We start from the raw sequence: 21924 nt of genomic DNA, 5'->3' as shown, positions 1-21924 counted from the left end.
CAGAGGACTGTCGTTAGCACACTCTCAAAGTACATCACTGTACTTTGAGAGCTCTGTATTAGCAACGAAGTCTTTTTGCTGTGTCTTCAAAGCTCAGTATAAAATAAAATAAACAAAAAACAACTTAGAAAACAGAAACATGAGAAGACAAGTAACAATATTCCTTCCCAAACTCCCAACTTCCTTGAAGCCAATCCAACAGGCTTCAAGAAAGGAGAATAACATGAACCACACACCCAAATTGCTCAAAAGGATAACAGAGGAGGTTAGTTAACAGATCAAAGAGGTACTGTACTCAACAGAATCACAGAAGATATAATTAAACAAATAAATGAAATAATAACCAAAATGATCTAGGCATTTTCAGAAGAATAAAAAGATGAATAAAAAACCAGATGAGCTAAACAAAACGATACAAAATATGTTTAGCAAAGAAGTAGAGTCCATGAAAAGGTTTCAATCAGATATTCAGAAGATTAAAAATTATAGTGAAAGGATGGGCAGCAGAAGTGACGCAAGGACAGACTTTCAAAACTAGAAGATAACGATGCCTTCAGAGACCAAATAATACCACCTTAAAAGCACCAAGAGAAATTGGAAAATGGGTCCAATAGCTGCTACATGATGCAAAGAAGACTAAGACTAATTAGAATATGTGAAAAATCAGTAGATAACATAAATGGCATAAAAAATCTGTTTAGAAATCATGGCAGAAAACTTCCCCAAAATAGGAAAGAAACAAACATATAGATAAGTGATGTTTATAGAACTTCAAAAACCATGACCAAAAGATAACCTCTCCCTGCCATACTATACTCAAAGTACTAAAAATCCTTCACAGGGACAAAATCTTAAAAGCTGTTAAAGAAAAGCAATGAATCACATACAAAGGCAAATCCATCAGAATTACAGCAGACATTTTTACACAAGCCTTAATGTCCAGGAGGGGCTGGCTAAAAGTATTTCAAGTCCTAAAAGTTAACAACTAATTCCAAGTTATGTATCCTGCAAAATTTTCCTTCAAAATTGGTAGAGAAATCGGGTATATGCATTACAAGGAGGGTCATACTTCATGACTATAGACTGGCAGAAAAGATGAGAGATTACACAGAATCAATGTCCAATTCAAACTCCAAGAAGGCCCAAAGGGACTGCCATTTACCAAGACCCCTCAGCATGAGACAGTCTCATAAATGCAGCTCCAAATCAAAGCTTCTGTGATGTTTTTATTGACAGAACCAGGAAGCAAGGATAAAGGACAAAATAAGGATATCTGTGCAGGAATTCATGTAGGAGAGAAAGGACAAGGTGGTGTGTTATGTGATTGATCTTATAGCCAATCTAAGTGATAAATTGGCATACTGGGAGGAAAAGGCCAGAGCAATCACTCCTCAAGGCAATGTGTTTGATCCTACTTGCACTTGTAATGCTATCGGCTATCTTTAACCACACATTGTCTCTGTTTATTTATTTTGAAGGTAGTCAAAATACAACAGAACAAGACAGAAAAAGACATTTGAAGCAATGCAGTGAAATTGCATAACTTCACAGCAGGATACCTGGATAACAGTCATAGGTATGATAGTATATCTCCTTATCTTCAAGATAGTTGTCCAGTCAATTAGGTATAGCAAAATCAAATCAACAACAGAACATTATAAAACCATTCAAAACAGAATATTGAATGGAGTAATACAATTAATCATAATGAAACACACAAGTGAAAAAACATTTGCTTTCAAACAGAACATGGAAGGAAATCCCCCATATCTGCTATATTGCATACAGTTATCATCTCAAGACATGCTCAGATCTCTGTCCCCAGTTGCTAACAAGGGAGGCGGGGGATTAGAGATCTCTGATTTCCAAACCACGCGAGGTGGGCTCATGGGAGCCACTGATTGGATCTCCTACTGGCTCGAGCTGTAGGGAGGTGCTTACCAAGAGGGCAGGCCAGTTGCCTTCTTCTGCAGCCCGCTGGGTTCCACCATGGCCGGTTCTCAGCAGCTGCTGCAGGGATCTCCTCCTGGCTTGCACCAGAGGGAGGTGCTTACCAAGAGGGCGGGCAAGTTGCCTTCTTCTGCAGCTGCCTGGGTTGCACCTAGGAAAGTTTTCAGGAGCTGCTGGCTGGATCTCATCCTGGCTCACACTGGAGGGAGGTGCTTACAAACAGTGTGGGTGAGTTCCTGCTTCTGCAGCCAGCAGGCTTCCACCATGGCCAGTTCTCAGCAGATGCCAGTTGGATCTGCTCCTGCCTCACACCAGAGGAAGGCTTGTACCAAGATGGCAGGTGAGTTGCCTTCATCTGCAGCCACTTAGGTTCCACGTTGGCCAATTCTCTGCAGCTGTCACCTGGATCTCCTTCTGGCTCATGTGGGATGGAGGTACTTACCAAGAAGGCAGGCGAGTTGGCTTCTTTTGCTGTTGCCTGGTTTCCACTATGCCTGGTTCTCAGCATCTGCTGACTTGATCTCTTCCTGGCTTGCACCACAGGGAGGCATTTACCAAGGAGGCAGGTGAGTTGCCTTCTTCTACAGTTGCCTGGGTTCCACCATAGCCATTTCTCAGCAGCTGCCTACTGGATCTCTTCCTAGCTCATGTCAGAGGGAGGCACTTAGCAAGGGGGCCTGTGAGTAGCTTTCTGCATCTAGCTGGGTTCCATCATGGCTGGTTCTTAGCATTTATCAAAGGGGTCTCTTTTTGGCTCACACTGGAGGGAGGCACTCACCAAGATGTCTAACCAGTTGTCTTTTTTGGAAGTTGCCTTAGGGTTCCACCATGCCTGTTTCTCAGCTGCTGTCTACCTGATCTCCTCCTCCTCCATGCCCAGGAGGGAGGCGCTAATCAAGATGGCAGGTGAGGTGACTTCTTCTGCAAGTGCCTCTGTTCCACCATGGCCTGTTCTCAGCAGCTGTCAACTGGATCTCCATTTTGCTCACAACAGAAGAAGGTGCTTACCAAGAAGGTGGGCAAGTTGCCTTCTTCTGGAACCACCTCTGGTCCCCCACCGCCATTTCTCAACAGCAGCTAACTGGGTCTCCTCCTGGCTCATGCAGGAGGGAAGCACTTACCAAGAGGGTGGGTGAATTGCCTTCTTCTGAAGCCGCCTGGGTTCCACTATGGCCATTTCTCAGCAACTGCCAACTGAATCTCCCCTGGCTCGCCCCCGAGGGATGCGATTACCAAGAGGGCAGTCAAGTTGCCTTCTTTTGTGTCCAATTAAGTTCCTCCAGGGCCGGTTCTCAGCAAGAGCCCACTGGATGTCCTGCTGGCTCCTGCCAGAAGGAGGCACTTACCAAGAGGGCAGGTGAGTTGCCTTCTTATGCCCATGCCTGGGTTCCACCATGGCTGATTCTCAGCAGCTGCCAACTTGATCTCCTCCTTGCTCACACTGGATGGAGGTGCTTACCGAGAGGGCAAGCAAGGTGCCTTCTGCAGCCACCTGGGTTCCACCATGTCTGGCTGTCAGCAGCCGTCTCCCGGATCTCCTCCTGGCTCACACCAGAGGGAGGCACTTACCAATAGGTCAGGCATGTTGCCTTCTTCTGCAGCCTCGGGCAATCCACCATGGCCATTTCTCAACAGCAGCTGACTAGATCTCTTCCTGGCTCATGCCAGAGGGAGATATATACCAAGACGGCAGATGGGTTGCTTTCTTCTGCAGCTGCTTTGGTTCCACCATGGCAGGTTCTCAGCAGCTGTGGACTGAATCTCCTCGAAAGTTTGGGAGGGTGGCGCTTACCAAGAGGGCAGGCTAGTTACCCTCTTTAACAGTTGCCTGGGTTCCACCATGGCAGGTTCTCAGCAGCTGTGGACTGAATCTCCTCGAAAGTTTGGGAGGGTGGCGCTTACCAAGAGGGCGAGCTAGTTGCCCTCTTTAACAGTTGCCTGGGTTCCACCATGGCTGGTACTCAGCAGCTGCCACATAGATCTCCTGGCTTACACCAGAGGGAAGCACTTACCAAGAAAGGGGACGAGTTGCCTTCTTCTGCAGCTGCCTGGGTTCCACCATGGTCAGTTCTACGCAGCTCATGCCTGGATCCTCTCCTGGCTCACGCCAGAGAGAAGAAATTACCTAGAAAGCAGGCAAATTGCCTTTTTATAGAACTACCTGGGTTCTACCATAGCCATTTCTTGGCAGATGCTTACTATATCTCCTCCTGGCTAGTGCTGGGGGCAGGCATTTACCAAGAGGCACCGTGAGTAGCCTTCTGCAGCCGCCTGGGTTCCACCATAGCCGGTTCTTAGCATTTATCAAAGGGATCTCTTCTTGGCTCACACTGGAAAGAGGCGCTGACCAAGAGGTCTGGTAAGTTCTCTGCCTTGACAGTTGTCTGGGTTCCACCAGGGCCAGTTTTCAGCAGCTGCCACAAGGATCTCTACCTGGCTTTCACCAGAGGGAGGCACTTACCAAGACAGCGGGCGAGTTGCCTTCTTCTGCAGCTGCCTGGTTCCACCATGGTCGGTTCTAGACAGCTCCTGCCTGGATTTCCTCCAGGCTCATGCCCAAGGTAGGCGCTTACCAAGAGGGTGGGCAAGTTTCCTACTTCTGCAGCTGCCTGTAATCCCCCCTGGCCATTTCTCAGCAGCAGCCCACTGGATATCCTCCTGGCTCAAGCCAGAGACACATACTTACCAAGAGGTTGGGCGAACTGCCTTCTTCTGAAGCTGCCTGCATTCCATCACAGCCCTTTCTCAGGAGCTGCCTACTGGATCTCCTCCCTGCTAGCACCAGAGCGAGGCACTTACAAAGAGCACTGGCGAGTAGCCTTCTGTAGCCAACTGCATTCCACATGGTCGGTTCTAAGCAGCTCTGGCCTGAATCTTCTCCTTGGTCATGTCAGCAGGAGTCTCTTGCCAAGAGGGCAAGTGAGTTGCCTTTTTCTGCAGCTGACTGAGTTCCACCATTGCCAGTTCTGAGCAGCTGTCATATGGATGTCCTCCTGACTCACGCCAGATGGAGGCACTTACCAAGAGGGCTGGTGAGTTGTCTTCTTCTGCAGCTGCCTGGGATCCTCTTGGCCTTTTCTCATCAGCAGCTGACTGCATCTCCTCCTGGCTTGCGCCATTGGGAAGCACTTACCTAGCAGTTTCCCGAGTTCCACCATGGCGGGTTCTCAGCAGCTGCCACATGGGTCTCCTCTTGGCTTACACCAGAGGGAGGCACTTACCAAGAGGTTGGGCGACTTGCCTTCTTCTTCCGCTGCCTAGAACCATGGTCAGTTCTAGGTAACTCCTGCCTGGATTTCTTCTTGGCTCACGCCTCAGGTAAGCACTTATCAAGAGGGTGGGTGAGTTTCCTTCTTCTGCAGCTGCCTGCAATCCCCCAAGGCCATTTCTCAGCAGCAGTCGACTGGATTTCCTCCTGGCTAAGGTCAGAAGGAAGCACTTACCAAGAGGTTGGGCGAATTGCCTTCTTCTGAGGCTGCCTGGGTTCCATCATGGCTCTTTCTCAGGAGCTGCCTACTGGATCTCCTCCCTGCTAGCACCAGAGCGAGGCACTTACAAAGGGCACTGGCGAGTAGCCTTCTGTAGCCACCTGGGTTCCACGTTGGTTGGTGCTAGGTAGCTCCTGCCTGGATCTCCTCCTCGGTCGTGTCAGCACGAATCTCTTGCCAAGATGGCAAGTAAGTTGCCTTCTTCTGCAGCTGCCGGGTTCCACCATGGTTGGTTCTAGGCAGCTTCTGCCTGGATTTCCTCCAGGCTCATGCCCAAGGTAGGTGTTTACCAAGGGGGTGGACAAGTTTCCTTCTTCTGCAGCTGCCTGCAATCCCCCATGGCCATTTCTCAGCAGCAGCCAACTGGATTTCCTCCTGGCTAAGGCCAGAGGGAAGCACTTACCAAGAGGTTGGGAGAATTGCCTTCTTCTGAAGCTGCCTGGGTTCCATCACAGCCCTTTCTCAGCAGCTGCCTACTGGATCGCTCCCCGCTAGCGTCAGAGTGAGGCACTTACAAATGGTGCTGGCGAGTAGCCTTCTGCAGCCGCCTGGGTTCCACCTTGGTTGGTGCTAGGCATATCCTGCCTGGATCTCCTCTTCGGTCGTGCCAGAGGGAGTCTCTTACCAAGAGGGCAAGTGAGTTGCCTTTTTCTGCAGCTGACTGAGTTCCACAATAGCTGGTTCTCAACAGCTGCAATGTTGATCTCATCCTGGCCTGTGCCAGAGTGAGGCGAATATGATGAGGGTGGGCAAGTTGCCTTCTCTCTATTCACCTGGGTTTTACCATGGCCAGTGCCCAGGAGCTGCCTACTGGATCTCCTCCAGGCTCGCAGTGGAAGGAGGGGGTTACAAACAGCGTGGGTGAGTTCCTGCTTCTTTCTGCATTACCAGGCTTTCATCGTGGCTCATCCTCAGCAGCTGCCTACTGGATGTTCTCCTGACTCACGCCAGATAGAGGCACTTACCAAGAGAGCTGGTGAGTTGCCTTCTTCTGCAGCTACTTGGGTTCCCCATTGGCTGATTTCCTGCAGCTGTCACCTGGATCTCCTACTGGCTTGTGTAGGATGGAGGTACTTACCAAGAAGGTGGGCAAATTGCCTTTTTCTGCAGCTGCCTGGTTTCCACCATGCCTGTTTCACATCATCTGATGACTTGATCTCCTCCTGCTTGTGCCAGAGGGAGGGATTTACCAAGGGGACAGGTAAGTTGCCTTCTTCTGAAACTGCCTTGGTTCCATCATGGCCCGGTCTCAGCAGCTGCCGAATGGGTGTCCTCTTGACTCACGCCAGATGGAGACACTTACCAAGAAGCCTGGTGAGTTTTCTTCTGCAGCTGTCTGGCATGCCCCTGGCCATTTCTCGTCAGCAGCCCACTAGATCTGCTCCTGGCTTGCGCCAGTGTGAAACATTTACCTAGAGGTTGGATGACTTGCCTTCTTCTGAAACCGCCTTGGTTCCACATAGCCTACTGGATCTCCTCCAGGCTCATGCCAGAAGGAGGCACTTACCATGGGGGCCGTTGGGTAGCCTTCTGCAACTGCTTGGGTTCCACCATAGTGGGTTCTTAGCATGTATCAAAGGGATCTCTTGTTAGCTCACACTGGAGGGAAGCACTCAAAGAGTTGCCTTCTTTGACAGTTGCCTGAGCTGCACCATGGCCAGTTCTCCGCAGCTGCCACATGGGTCTCCCATTGGCTTACACCAAAGGGAGGCACTAACCAAGAGGGGGGGTGACTTGCCTTTTTCTGCAGCTGCCTGGTTCCACCATGGTCGATTCTAGGCAACTTCTGTTTGGATCTCTTCCTTGGTCATGCCAGAGGGAGTCTCTTACCAAGAGGGCAAGTGAGTTGCCTTTTTCTGCAGCTGCCTGGGTTCCCATATAGCTGGTTCACAACAGCTGTAATGTTGATCTCATCCTGGCCTGTGCTGGAGTGAGGCGAATGCCATGAAGGCGGGCAAGTTGCCTTCTTCTCTATTCACCTGGGTTTTACCATAGCCAGTGCCCAGGAACTGCCTACTGGATCTCCTCCGGGCTCGCGCTGGAGGGAGGTGCTTACAAACAGCATGGGTGAGTTCCTGCTTCTGCAGTACTAGGCTTCCACTGTGCCTGGTTCACAGCAGATGCCAGCTGGATCTGTTCCTGTCTCATGCCAGAGAGAGGCTTATACCAAGAGAGTGGCTCAGATGCCTTCTTCTGCAGCCACTTGGGTTCCACATTGCCTGATTGTCTGCAGCTGTCACCTGGATCGCCTCCTGGCTTGTGTAGGATGGAGATACTTACCAAAAAGGCAGGTGAACTGCCTCCTTCTGCAGTCGCCTGGTTTCCACCATGCCTGTTTCTAATCATCTAATGACTTGACCTCCTCCTGGCTTGTGCCAGAGGGAGGGATTTACCGAGGGGACAGGCAAGTTGCCTTCTTCTGCAACTGCCTTGGTTCCACCATGGCCAGTTCTCAGCAGCTGTCAACTGGGTCTTCTTCTGGCTCACACTGGAGGAAGGTGCTCACCAAGATGACGGGCAAGTTGCTTTCTTCTGCAGCTGCCTGGGTTCCACCATGGCCAGTTCTCAGCAGCTGTCATATGGATGTCCTCCTGACTCACGCCAGATGGAGGCACTTACCAAGAGGGCTGGTGAGTTGTCTTCTTCTGCAGCTGCCTGGGATCCTCTTGGCCTTTTCTCATCAGCAGCTGACTGCATCTCCTCCTGGCTTGCGCCATTGGGAAGCACTTACCTAGCAGTTTCCCGAGTTCCACCATGGCGGGTTCTCAGCAGCTGCCACATGGGTCTCCTCTTGGCTTACACCAGAGGGAGGCACTTACCAAGAGGTTGGGCGACTTGCCTTCTTCTTCCGCTGCCTAGAACCATGGTCAGTTCTAGGTAACTCCTGCCTGGATTTCTTCTTGGCTCACGCCTCAGGTAAGCACTTATCAAGAGGGTGGGTTTCCTTCTTCCGCAGCTGCCTGCAATCCCCCAAGGCCATTTCTCAGCAGCAGTCGACTGGATTTCCTCCTGGCTAAGGTCAGAAGGAAGCACTTACCAAGAGGTTGGGCGAATTGCCTTCTTCTGAGGCTGCCTGGGTTCCATCATAGCTCTTTCTCAGGAGCTGCCTACTGGATCTCCTCCCTGCTAGCACCAGAGCGAGGCACTTACAAAGGGCACTGGTGAGTAGCCTTCTGTAGCCGCCTGAGTTCCACGTTGGTTGGTGCTAGGTAGCTCCTGCCTGGATCTTCTCGTTCATGTCAGATGGAGTCTCTTACCAAGAGGGCAAGTGGGTTGCCTTTTTCTGCAGCTGCCTGGATTCCCATATAGCTGGTTCTCAACAGCTGCAAAGTTGATCTCATCCTGGCCTGTGCCAGAGTGAGGCGAATATGATGAGGGTGGGCAAGTTGCCTTCTCTCTATTCACCTGGGTTTTACCATGGCCAGTGCCCAGGAGCTGCCTACTGGATCGCCTTCCGGCTCGCAGTGGAACAATGTGCTTATAACAGGGGGGAGGGGGGAGTTCCTGCTTCTGCAGTACTAGGCTTCCACCATGGCTGGTTCTCAGCAGATGCCAGCTGGATGTCCTCTTGCCTCATGCCAGAGAGAGGCTTGTACCAAGAGGGTGGCTCAGATGCCTTCTTCTGCAGCCACTTGGGTTCCACATTGCCTGATTGTCTGCAGCTGTCACCTGGATCGCCTCCTGGCTTGTGTGGGATGGAGGTACTTACCAAGAAAGTGGGCAAATTGCCTTCTTCTGCAGTTGCCTGGTTTCCATCATGCCTGTTTCTCATCATCTGATGATGCTTGCCCCAGAGGGAGGTATTTACGAAGGGGACAGGTAAGTTGCCTTCTTCTACAACTGCCTTGGTTCCACCATGGCCAGTTCTCAGCACCTGTCAACTGGGTCTCCTTTTGGCTCACACTGGAGGAAGGTGCTCACCAAGATGGCGGACAAGTTGCTTTCTTCTGCAGCCGCCTGGATTCCACCATTGCTGGTTCTCAGCAGCTCCCATATGGATGTCCTCCTGACTCATGCGAGATGGAGGCACTTGCCAAGAGGGCTGGTGAGTTGTCTTCTTCTGCAGCTGCCTGGGATCCCCTTGGCCTTTTCTCATCAGCAGCCGACTGTATCTCCTCCTGGCTTGCGCCAGTGGAAAGCACTTACCTAGGAGGTCCGGCGAATTGCCTTCTTCTGAAACCACCTTTGTTCCACCATTGCCTACTGGATCTCCCCCTGGCTCATGCTAGAGGGAGGCACTTACCAAGGGGTCCAGTGAGTAGCCTTCTACAGCTGCTTGGGTTCCACCATAGCCGGTTCTTAGCATTTACCAAAGCAATCTCTTCTTGGCTCACACTGGAGGAAGGCGCTCACCAAGAGGTCCGGCAAGTTGCCTTCTTTGACAGTTGCCTGAGTTCCACCATGGCCAGTTCTCAGCAGCTGCTACATGGGTCTCCTCTTGGCTTACACCAGAGGGAGGCACTTACCAAGAGGCTGGGCCATTGCCTTCTTCTGCAGCTGCCTGGTGCCACCATGGTCGGTTCTAGACAGCTCCTGCCTGGATTTCCTCCTGGTTCATGCCCAAGGTAGGCGCTGATCAGGAGGGTGGGTGAGTTTCCTTCTTCTGCAGCTGCCTGAAATCCCCCATGGCCATTTCTCAGCAGCAGTCGACTGGATTTCCTCCTGGCTAAGGCCAGAGGGAACCACTTACCAAGAGTTTGGGCAAATTGCCTTCTTCTGCAGCTGCCTGCAATCCCCCAAGGCCATTTCTCAGCAGCAGCTAACTGGATTTCCTCCTGGCTAAGGCCAGAGGGAGGCACTTACCAAGAGTTTGGGCAAACTGCCTTCTTCTGAAGCTGCCTGGGTTCCATCATAGCTCTTTCTCAGGAGCTGCCTACTGGATCTCCTCCCCGCTAGCGCCTTAGCGAGGTACTTACAAAGGGTGCTGGTGAGTAGCCTTCTGCAGCCGCCTGGGTTCCACCTTGGTTGGTGCTAGGCAGCTCCTGCCTGGATCTCCTCCTGTTGTGCCAGAGGGAGTCTCTTACCAAGAGGGCAAGTGAATTGCTTTTTTCTGCAGCTGCCTGGGTTCCACTATAGCTGGTTCTCAACAACTGCAGTGTTGATCTCATCCTGGCCTGTGCCAGAGTGAGGCAAATACCATGAGGTGGGAAAGTTACCTTCTTGTCTGTTTACCTGTGTTTTACCATGGCCAGTGCCCAGGATCTGCCTGCTGATCTCCTCCTGGCTCACACTGGAGGGAGGTGGTTACAAACAGGATGGGTGAGTTCCTGCTTCTGCAGTACTAGGCTTCCACCGTGGCTCATTCACGGCAGCTCCTACTGGATATCCTCCTGACTCACACCAGATGGTGGCACTTACCAAAGAGGGCTGGTGAGTTGTCTTCTTCACAGCTGTTTGTGATCCCCCTGGCCGTTTCTCATCAGCAGCTGACTGGATCTCCTCCTGGCTCACGCCAGAGGGAGGCACTTACCAGGGGAGCCCGTGAGTAGCCTTCCGCAGCCACTTGGGTTGCACCATAGCCGGTTCTTAGCATCTATCCAAGAGGTCTCTTCTTGTCTTACACTGGAGGGAGGTGCTCACCAAGAGGTCTAGTGAGTTGCCTTTTCCACAGCTGCCTGGGTTGGACCATGGCCAGATTTTAGCAGTTGCATCAGTTAGATTCCTTCTTCTGCAGCCACATGGGTTCCACCGTGGCCAGTTCTTAGCATTTATCAAAGGGATCTCCTTTTGGCTCACAGTGGAGTGAGGTGCTCACCAAGAGATCGTGGGAGTTGCCTTCTTAGGCAGTTGCCTAGATTCCACCATGGCCGGTCCTTAGCAGCTGCCACATGGATTTCCTCCTGGCTTAAACCAGAGTGAGTCACTTACCAGCAGATGGGGCAAGTTGCCTTTTTCTAAAGCCACCGGATTTCCACCATGGCCAGTTCTCAGCAGCTATCCCCTGGATCTCCTCCTGGCTCGCACTGGATATAGGCACTTACCTTGAGAGCTGGTTAGTTTCCTTCTTCTGAAGCTGCCTGAGATTCCCCCATGGCCATTTCTCAGCAGCAGCCAACTGGATTATGCCAGAGGGAAGTACTTACCAAGAGAGTAGATGAATTGCCTTTTTCTGAAGCCGTCTGGGTGCCACCATAGCCGTTTCTCTGCAGTTGCCTATGGGATCTCCTCAAGGCTTGCACCAAAAGGAGGCACTTACCAAGGGCCTGGTGAGTAGCCTTCTGCTGCCGCTTGGGCTCCACCATGGCCAGTTCTTAGCAGTTATCAAAGTGATCTCCTGTTGGCTCACACTGGAGGGAGGCACTCACCAAGAAGTCAGGTGAATTGCCTTCTTCAGCAATTGCCTGGGTTCCACCATGGCCAGTTCTCAGCAGCTGCTGCATGGATCTCCTCCTCTCTTACACCAGAGGGAGGAACTTACCAAGATGGGGGCATGTTGCCTTCTTCTGCAGCTGCCTACAGAAAGGACAGTTCTGAGGATCTGCCGCATGGATCTCCTCCTGAGTTGCCCCAGAAGGAGGAACTTACCAAAAGGGCAGGCAAGTTGCTTTCTCTTACAGCTGCCTGAGTTTCACTATGATCAGCTCAAGGCAGCTCCTGCTTGGATCTCCTCCTGGCTCACACCAGAGGATGTCTCTTACCAAGAAGGTGGGCGAGTTGCCTTCTGTAGACTCCTAGGTTCCACTATGGCTGGTGCCCGAGGGATCCCAACTGGATCTCCTCCTGGCTTGAGTTGAAAGGAGGCATTTACAAAGAGGGGAGGCGAGTTCCTGCTTCTCTAGCCACCAGGCTTCCACCATAGCCGGTTCTCAGCAGATGCCAGCTGGATCTCCTCCTGCCTCGTGCCAGAGGGAGGCTTGTACCAAGAGGCCGGGCAAGTTGTCTTCTTCTGCAGCCACTTGGGTTCCACATTGGCCTATTCTCTGTAGCTGTCACCTCGATCTTCTTCTGGCTCGTGTGGGATGGAAGTACTTACCAAAAAAGAGGGTGCCTTCTTCTGCAGCTGCCTGGGCTCCATCGTGGCCAGTTCTCAGCAGCTGTCAACTAGATCTCCTTTTGGCTCACACTGGAGGGAAGCACTCATCAAGTAGGCATGCATGTTGCCTTCTTCTGCACCCACATGACTTTTGCCATGGCCGGTTCTCAACAGCTGCCAACTGGATATCCTCCTCGCTCACGCCAGAGGGAGGCTTGTACCAAGAGGGCGAGCGAGTTGCCTTCTTCTGCAGCCATCTGGTTTCCACCATGCCCAGTTCTCTGCAGCTGCCAACTGAATATCCTCCTGGCTCACACCGCAGGGACACAATTACCAAGAGGTCAGGCAAGTTGCCTCCTTCTGCTGCCACCTAGGTTTCTCCATGGCCAGTTCTCAGCAGGTGCCGACTGGATGTCCTCCTGGCTCTTGCCAGAAGGTAGCACTTACCGAGATGGCAGGGGAGTTGCATTCTTCTACAGCCACTATGTTTCATCATGGAAGATTCACAACATCTGTTGACTTGATCTCTTCCTGGCTCACACTGTTTGGAGTTGCTTACCAAGAGGGTGGGAGAATTGCCTTTTTCTGCAACTGCCTGGCTTCTACCATGGCTGGTTCTCAGCAGCTGCCACCTGGATCTCTTCCTGGCTTACGCTGGAAATTGCCCTCCTCTGCAGCCCCCTGGGTTCCACTATGGCTGTTTCTCAACAGATGCTGACTGGGTCTCCTCCTGGCTCATGCTGGAGTTGCTGTTTACCAAGAGGGCAGGCGAGTTGCCTTCTTTGCAGCTGCCTGGATTCCACTATGACTGATTCTCAGTAGCTGCCTACTAAATCTCTTTCTGGCTCATGCTGGAGGGAGGCACTTACCCAGAGAGTAGGCAAATTGCCTTGGTTTGCATCTTCCTGGGTTCTGCTATGTCCAGTTCTCAGCAGCTGTGACTGCATCCCTTGAATTGTATCTCTAACCATGCTTTCCATTCTCTATGCTGAGCAGTTTTATACATGTGGCTCCAAAATTCCCTTTTCTCTGTATATCCCTCTGGCTAGTACCTCCACAAAGGAGCATCTCAAGAAATTCATGATCACCAAATCAGCATTACAAAAAAGTCTCATGGATGTTCTAGAAAGACACAATGAATATAACAATGCAAATAGCTCAGAAAAATGAAAACAGTTGGTGGGATGAGCAGCTAAATAAAAGGGGAAAAGGAGAAAGCAACAGGAAAACAATGCAATGGCAGGAATAAATCAATACTTATCTGTTACAATACTTGTCTGTTAAATATGAATGGTCTCAATTCCCCAATCAAAAGACACAAATTGGCAGAATGGAGCAAAAAGCAAAACCCAACAATATGCAGTATATACAGCTAATTCAAAACAAAACCCACAGATTAAAAATCAAAGCATGGAAAGCAGTATTCCATGCACTGGGGGGAAAAAAGTAGGAGAGGCTATTCTAATTTAAGACAAAGTGGTTTCAACCCAAAACTGATCAGAACACCTAAAGAACATCATTATGTACCATTATGGTTTGTGTTTGGAATCCCCCCCCCCCCCCGCCCTGCCACAGCCTCATACAATCATGATCGTGACTGAGTCTGGGGTTCGTGATTGGTTTGTAGTCTGGCACTGGGATTGGTGGTGTGAGTGCTGCACACTCGAAGGGGTGAAACTGGCATAGAGTATAAGGGCAGGAAGAAGGCATGTTTTTTCTTTTACTCTGTTCAGTCTTGCCATTTGTGGTGGCCATGAATGGCTGCCCTCCCCCATGCCATCCTGCCTTGAGGTAGTTGAGGATGGACTGAAACCCCCAAACTGTAAGAAATAAACCTTCCCCTACTTTACTTTGGCATCAAGTATTATGTCTCAACAATGAGAGAAAAGTATCTAAAACATGTATTGTTAAGGTAACAATTCAACAAGAAGAGGTAACAATTATAAACATACAGGTATCAAATACCAGTGTTATGGTTTGAGTCTGGATGTCCCCAAAGCTTCATACAGTCATGGGGGCAAGCTTTTAGAGTTTTGAATGATTCATGGTTCAATGCTGGGATATGGGAGTGAGGGCTACACCCAAGTGGGTGTGGCCTACACACATTTTAAGGGACACAGTCTTTGTTGCTCCTCCCTTTTTACTCTTGTTGATTTTGCTATCTTCTGCCACCACGAATGGTTTTCCCTCTGCCATGCCACCTTACCTTTCAGTCAACTAATTACAGACTGAAAGCTCTACAAATTGTGAGCTAAATAAACCTTTCCTTCCTTAATTTTGGGTTTTGGGTATTTTGAGTCAGTAATGAGAAAAAAGTAACCAACATAACCAGCATGCCCAGCTTCATCAAAAAAGAAGCATCAATTAACATGAAAAATCAGATAAATACCAATAAAATTGTAACCAGGCATCTCAATACCTGCATCACAATTAGACAAATTAAATACACAAAAAGTCATAAAGAAATATCACAGTTAAACCAAGCTTCAAACAACAGATATCTACAGAGTATTGCATTCAACAACAGTAGAACACAAATTCTCAGCAGCACATGAGTCTTTCTCTAAAATAGATCATATACTAGCACTTAAAGCAAGCTTAAGTAATTGCAAAAGCATCAAAATTATCCATGTATATTATCAGATTGTAGTGCAATGAAACTACAAATCAGTTGCAGAAGAAACCACAGAAACTATGCAAACACACAGAAATTAAATAATACTGTCTTGAATAATCAATGGGTCACAGAAGTCAAGGAAGAAATTAGACAGTTCCTTCCATCAAGTGGTAATATCAGTATGACATCCTGGAACCTACTGAATATAATGAAAGCATTATAAAGAGGGAACTTTACATCAATGACTTTTCACAAAAGAAAAACACAGAAAACCCATATAAATAACCTAGTGTTATACCCCAAGGTCCTAGAAAAGCAAGAACAATTCAAATCCAAAGCTACTGTTAGAAATAAAATTATAATAACAGAGCACAAACTAATAAAATTGAGACCAAAAAATAGAACTAATTGATGAAGAGAAATGGAAAGAAAGCTTTTGCAAATAAGGAGGGGAAGAGGAATTGAAAGAAGGGGAAGGGAGTAGGGAGTAGGGAAAAAAGAATCAAGATATATTATATACAGGTACAAATTACCTATGATGAATGTGATTATTATGTGTACCTAAAATATACCAGTAAAATTAATTTTTAAAAAGAATGAATAAAGAGTAGGAAAATCCTTGGCCAATCTTACCAAAATAAGGAAAAGAAAAGACCTAAATCCATGTGATTAGAAATGAAAAATGTGAAATCACAATGAAGTCTCCCAAAATCAAGATCTTCAGTAACTGCTTTGAGAACCTATACTCTTATAAAATGTAAAATTTAGAAGAAATAGATAAAGATATATACGAGCTGAACCAAGAAGATATAAAAATCTGAGGTAATTCAATATCAGTGAATGAAACTGAACAAGTAATTTTAAAAACTATCAACTAAGACAGACCAGGTTGGGCCGGAGATTTAGCTCATTAGCGTAAGCACCTGCCTGGCAAGCGTGAGGTCATGAGTTCAATCCCTGGCACCAGGAAGAAAAATAAATCCAGGTTTCAACAGATTCACTCCTAAATTCTACAAAAGCTTTAGAGAAGATCTAATGCTAGTACTCCTGAAACTCCTTAATAAAGTTGAAAGCAAAGGAGTACTCCCAAAGTCATTCCTAGAAGCTAGCATTACCTTGATTCCAAAACCAGAAAAAGATCCAGCCAGAAAAGAGAACTACAGTGCAATTTCTGTAATGAACATAGATACAAAAATCTTTAGTAAGATACTACAAACAGAATTCAGAAAATCATCAAAAAGATCATACATTATGACCAAGTAGAATTCATTCTAGGGATGTACGGATGGTTCAATATATGCAAATCAATAAATGTAATACATTACATAAACAGAATCAAGGACAAAAATCACATGATCTCAACAAACTAAGAAGAAGCACTTAACAAAATCCAACATTCATTCATAACAAAAACCATGTAGAAAATACAGAAATGCTTTGATTCTTGAATGTTTCTGTTTGCAAACAATTCAATTCACAACAAAAGCATTCATCAAAATTTTGCTTCCATTCACAAACTCTACATTGAGTAACAAACATGACCATTGCCATCTTTCCCACACAAACTCAAATGCAGCCATCTTCCCCCAAAATTATAAATTAAATTAAATTCATAAATCAAGTTTCCACTACAGGAATAGAAGGTCTTTATCTCAATCTGGTAAAAACCATCTATGATAAACCAATGCCAATGTCATACGAAATGGAGAGAAGCTGAAAGCATTCCTGTAAAATCAGGAACAAGACAAGGGATGTCCACTGTAACCACTTTTGATCAATATAATTCTTGAAACATTTCCCAGAGTGATTAGATATATGCATAGGAAAAAAGAAATTAAATTGTAAGTATTTGCAGAGAACATATGTATTATATAGACTCCCCCAAAACTCCACCAGAAGTTTCCTAGAACTAATAGCCAAATTCAGTACCCTACTAGGATACGAAGATAATACTCAAAACTCAATAGCATTCCTGTAAGCCAGTAATAAGGTTACCAAGAGAGAAATTAGGAAAATTATACTTTTAACAATAGCATACGAAATACGCAGTCATAAGGAATTGACCTAAGCAAGGAAGTAAAAGACCTCTATGATAAAAACTACAGTATTCTGAAGAAAAAGGACCTCAGAAAATGGAAAGATATCTCTTGTTCCTGGATAAGGAGAGCCAATATGGTCAAAATGACCATACTTCCAAAATTATTGCATATATTTAACACAATCCCAATGAAAATACCAATAGCATCCTTCACAGAACTAGAGAAACCTTAAAATTCACATGAAACCAGAAGAGATCTAGAATAGCAAAGGCAATGCTAGGCAACAAGGGCAAGACAGGGGATATCACAATCCTAGACTTCATGTTATACTTACTACAAAGCACAGTGCTAAATCCAGGATGGTACTAACAAAAACAAACAAACCAAAACCAAACCAAACCCACACCAGGCTTGTGGATCAATTGAACAGAATATTGGGTGCACATTCAGCTACCTTAGCTTTGACAAAAGGGTCAAATACTTATGCTGAAAGAAAGACCTTCGTTAGCATCATTTGGTGCTAGGAAAACTAGCTATCCACATACTGAAGATTGAACCTCGACCCATATCTCGCACCATACACTAAATTAAAATCAAAATAGATCATCAAAATACTAAAACAGAAACAATCTACCTGAAGACAAAATATGTAAGACTCTCTAAAGAGAACCCCAGTTGCATAAGAAATAATACTGTACTGAGAATCAACAATGGGACCACATCAAATTAAAAACTTCTATACAACAAAGAAAACTACTACAGAATGAAGAGAGAAGCTCAGAAAAAATTTTGCCAGCTATTTCTCACACAATGGACTAATATCTAGAATATGTAAAGAACTTTAAAAATTAGATCCCAAATTTAAAGACTCAGTGAAGAAATGGGTCTGAAATGAACAGACACTTCTCAGATGAAGAAGTACAAATGGTCCATAGATACATGAAAAAAATGTTCAGTATTGTTGGCCATTAGAGAAATGCTAATTAAAACAATACAAATATTCCATTTTATGAATATTGTAATGTATATACTATATAAAAATCCTCATTTAGTCACCAGTTCATTTAACAATCTAGTCACAAGAATTTGACTCAGTTGTTAAATAAAGAATGTCTGCACTGAGGTTCCACTCACTCCAGAAAGAAATCCTTCTTTGTTGGTGGTGGAAATGTAAACTGGTACAATCACTACATAAGTCAGTATGGAGATTCCTCAAAAGACTAAAAATAGAAATCCCATTTGACCCATCTATTCCCCCTCTACGTATCTCCTTGAAAGAGTTAACATCATATTATGGTAATAAATGCATACTATGTTTATAGTGACACTATTCATAATAGGTAGGTCTTGGAAGTGGCCTATATGTCCCTTAGCAGGTAAATGGATAAAGACAATGAGGTATGTATACACAATGGAGTACTACTCTGCCATATAGAAGGATAAATGAATCATTTGCAGGAAAATAGATGCACCTTGTTAAGTGAGGTAAATCAGACACACAAACTTAAATATCCCATAGTTTCTCTTACATGAGAAACCCAATATACAAATAAAGTGGGAAACAGAAAATAGGAAACAGGAATAGGAATAAAAATAGGAAGTAGGAAAAAAGGAGAGAGTGAGTTAGAGAGTATTATAAGCCAGCATGCCCAATGTATCTGAACGTGTACCTTGATTTAGTATAATTCTCATGTATTTTATATGGCTTTTTATCCATTAGTCTGTGTTTATGATAATTAAATTAATAAGGACTTATTAAAAATAAATTAATCTGATGCTAGAAAGATAAATTTCAAAAAATGGGGGTGGAAGGTAAGGGAGAGAAAAAATGTGGTATTATTTATGGGTACCAATCCCCCTACAATGAGTGTAATCATTATGTACTGCAAACATATATTAATAAAATGTAAAACTTGTCAGGTAATACACAATAAAAATATTAAGAGTAAAGTAACTAGTGCTGACAGTGAGGGTGTGACTCAGTGGTAGAACATGTCTGGGTTTGATTCTCAGTATAGAAAACAAAAGAAACAAAAAGGAAAATATCTCACAAAGCAAAAAGATTCTGTTAATCAAATTCCAGCTGTTGTTTAACTTCGTCTGTCTTAAACTTTATTTAAAAAGCCCTTTTTTACCTACCCTTGTATATTCATGTGTGTGGAGTGGGAACTCTGTAGCAGCTAAAAATATAACGGGCAATATATCTGGGCAATGTATCTCATACTTATAAGTAATCCCAGGTACTCAAGAGGCTAAGGCAGGAGAATTTTGAGTTTTGGCTGTCTGGGCTGCATACATTGCCTCTAAATTAAAATTAATTAATTAATTAATTAATATTTTAAAAAGTAAAATAAAAATAAAGGAAGAAGGGTCGAGGATGTAGCTCAGCGGTGCAAGTGCAAGGTTGTGAATTCGTTCTCCAGTACCAAAAAATAAAAAAATAAAAAATAAAGGAAGGAGAGATCAAAAGCTGATAGATCAATCAAATTATCAAATGCTGACTTCAGATAAGGTCTTCCTAATTTTCTTGAAGTGGGTAATAACATCTCTACTTTGGATTATGTTCAACACCAAATAAAAAAACACATCTGCCTATAAATATTAAAAAACAAATTTCATGATATTATTAATAGCTTAGTATTAGCATTCTTGGAAAACACAATAAATATAGTATAAAAATTTATATTGTGTTATCTATCAGAATTCCAAGTTAAGTCAAAACTTGAAACAATTTACTACCTCCATTGAAATATATATGATTTTTAATTTATATGCTATGTTCTAAAGTTCAAGGACAACTGGAAATTAGAATGTTAATTCTCAATTTTGTTGGCTATTATGCTTTTAATTGAAGGAGTCATAAAATGCACCAGGGCAAAAGAATATTTTACATGTTCATTAATGTCAATTACATTTTGATGATGCAAAATATGGCATGTGAGATTTAAAGAAACTACTGAGTTTCCTGAAACCTAAGATACTGGAAATGTTCCTCAAGTTGTTTTTACCCAGCACGTTTATTACAGCTCTTGGTAGTATCTAGAGAGAATTAAAAAATAATGAGAAGCTTTTTTCAGCTATGGTTAAGAGGATTCTAAAGAAATTGTATGACAATGTCACTGTGAGTTTGTTATTTCCTTAAAAATATTTCCAATAATGCAGGTAGTTAAGAAGCTTAAAACTTTTGAAGCCTGGAAGGCAGCTAAGCTCTCCAGAGAATTTTAAAACTTCATAAATTCCATTTGTTTCCTATAGAGAAATTTTAAACACAACTTTAAGGATATTGAAAAAACATCAATAGTTTTCACAAAGCTTCAGTAACAACCCCAATGCACAAGTGTCAAAAATTGCCTATCCTCTAAAATGTCACTGCATTGTACTTTTGAAGGCACAGGAATACTGAGCTTGCCAATAGGGCATTGACTTCTTCCCTGGTCAAAAGCACCAGGTGTTAATTAAGTGTGGCTCCCACTTACATAGGATGCACCAGAAATCCCAAGGGTAGTGAATAGTTCAAATACTGCAGAGGATCACCTGGACGACTCTCCTTGAAAGAGGTGCGATTATTTCCATTTTAGCTAAATTTGGCCCTAAACCCATGTATTGATATGTACAGAGCTGGCTGGACTTTTCCTTATCCTTTCAATTGGCGGTAAGCAATGCAAATTCATCTAGCCAGATGCTGACGTGTAGTCTTTGAAACAAGATGACAGGTCAGTGTTACCCCATCCTGTAGCTCCCAAAAAACATGTGTGAGCTGAGCTGTACGTAGAGCCATGTTCCACACTGTCAACTGGGATCAGAGCCTCAAGATAGGAGACTATCACCTCCCAGGGCATAAAAAAATTACACATCAGAGCTGAGGTACCAACCTCAAAATGTTAGATACTGCCTTGAATTATGTTATGCAGATTACTTTCTGCATATCCTTCTCTCTGCATATTGCAGAGGTGATTTCAAGCCTCTTACCTAGCCCAGTGCACAGCACTCTCCTACTTCCCACCACACACAGTCACTCCAGTTATTCATCATCCTAGCTGGACTTAGGACCTCCTTGGTTCCTCACAACTATAAATATGCCTTAGTGTCTTTATTCTCACCATGGGCTATACTGGAAGTGGTAGATTGGAATTAACTTGCTAGAGCTCCAGTAACTTTTCCATGGGATTACAAATATAAAGTTCCCAGACTAAGAGAAGGACTGGAAAAGGCCTTCTGTAAAGAACAGTACTACATTTTCAACTGGAGCTCTTTAAAGACTGTAGGTCTACAGAACAGTGGAAAAGAGGCTGGGGCTGACCTGAAAATGTTTTTGAAACAGGACACAGTCTTGCCTCCAGGGGTACACCGGATATTTTAGTAACAGAGAAAGGGATAATGGCAAAACTTGAAATTGCTTTCTTTCAAATGAGGAAAAAAAGTAGTACAGAGCTGACATGTTTAGTAATTAATGTCTAAAATAGCCAACATTATTAATACACATTTTGGTAAGATGAAATACTGCTATATTGGCAAGGTTAATTTTGTGTACAATATGCTGTGTATTAATTGAACAGAACTATCATTTCAGACCTCTAACTAAAGAAAATCCACAGCAACAAATGCATCTAACAGGCACTCAAAAGGTTAGAGATGCTAGGCATAATGACGCATGTTTGTAATGGAGGAGGCTGAGGCAGGAAGACCATCATGAGTTCAAGCCCAGCCTGAACTATAGCAAGACCCTGTATCAAAAAACAAAAACAAACAAAACAAAATGTTAGGGAATTTTGCTAGCTTCAGCATACATCAACACATGTGGATTATAGAAACACCTCACTTTTGAAACTAGTGTTTTCTTAACAACCCAATCTAAGG

At 45.2% G+C, this 21924-nt stretch overlaps 1 long non-coding RNA gene across 1 annotated transcript in view; it reads right to left on the bottom strand.

Annotated features, from left to right (window-relative positions):
• The window catches only part of LOC134470337 (uncharacterized), a 53567-nt gene that overhangs the window by 24777 nt on the left and 6866 nt on the right, over positions 1-21924 (bottom strand). The gene's annotated exons all lie outside the window — the stretch shown is intronic.

Source organism: Cavia porcellus, unplaced genomic scaffold, assembly GCF_034190915.1.
Source record: "Cavia porcellus strain 051 isolate PalLab524CR breed Dunkin Hartley unplaced genomic scaffold, mCavPor4.1 scaffold_7, whole genome shotgun sequence".
Taxonomy (NCBI): Eukaryota; Metazoa; Chordata; class Mammalia; order Rodentia; family Caviidae; genus Cavia; species Cavia porcellus.
The sequence above is the reverse complement of the archived record's forward strand: the minus strand, read 5'-3'. Positions and strand labels throughout refer to the sequence as shown.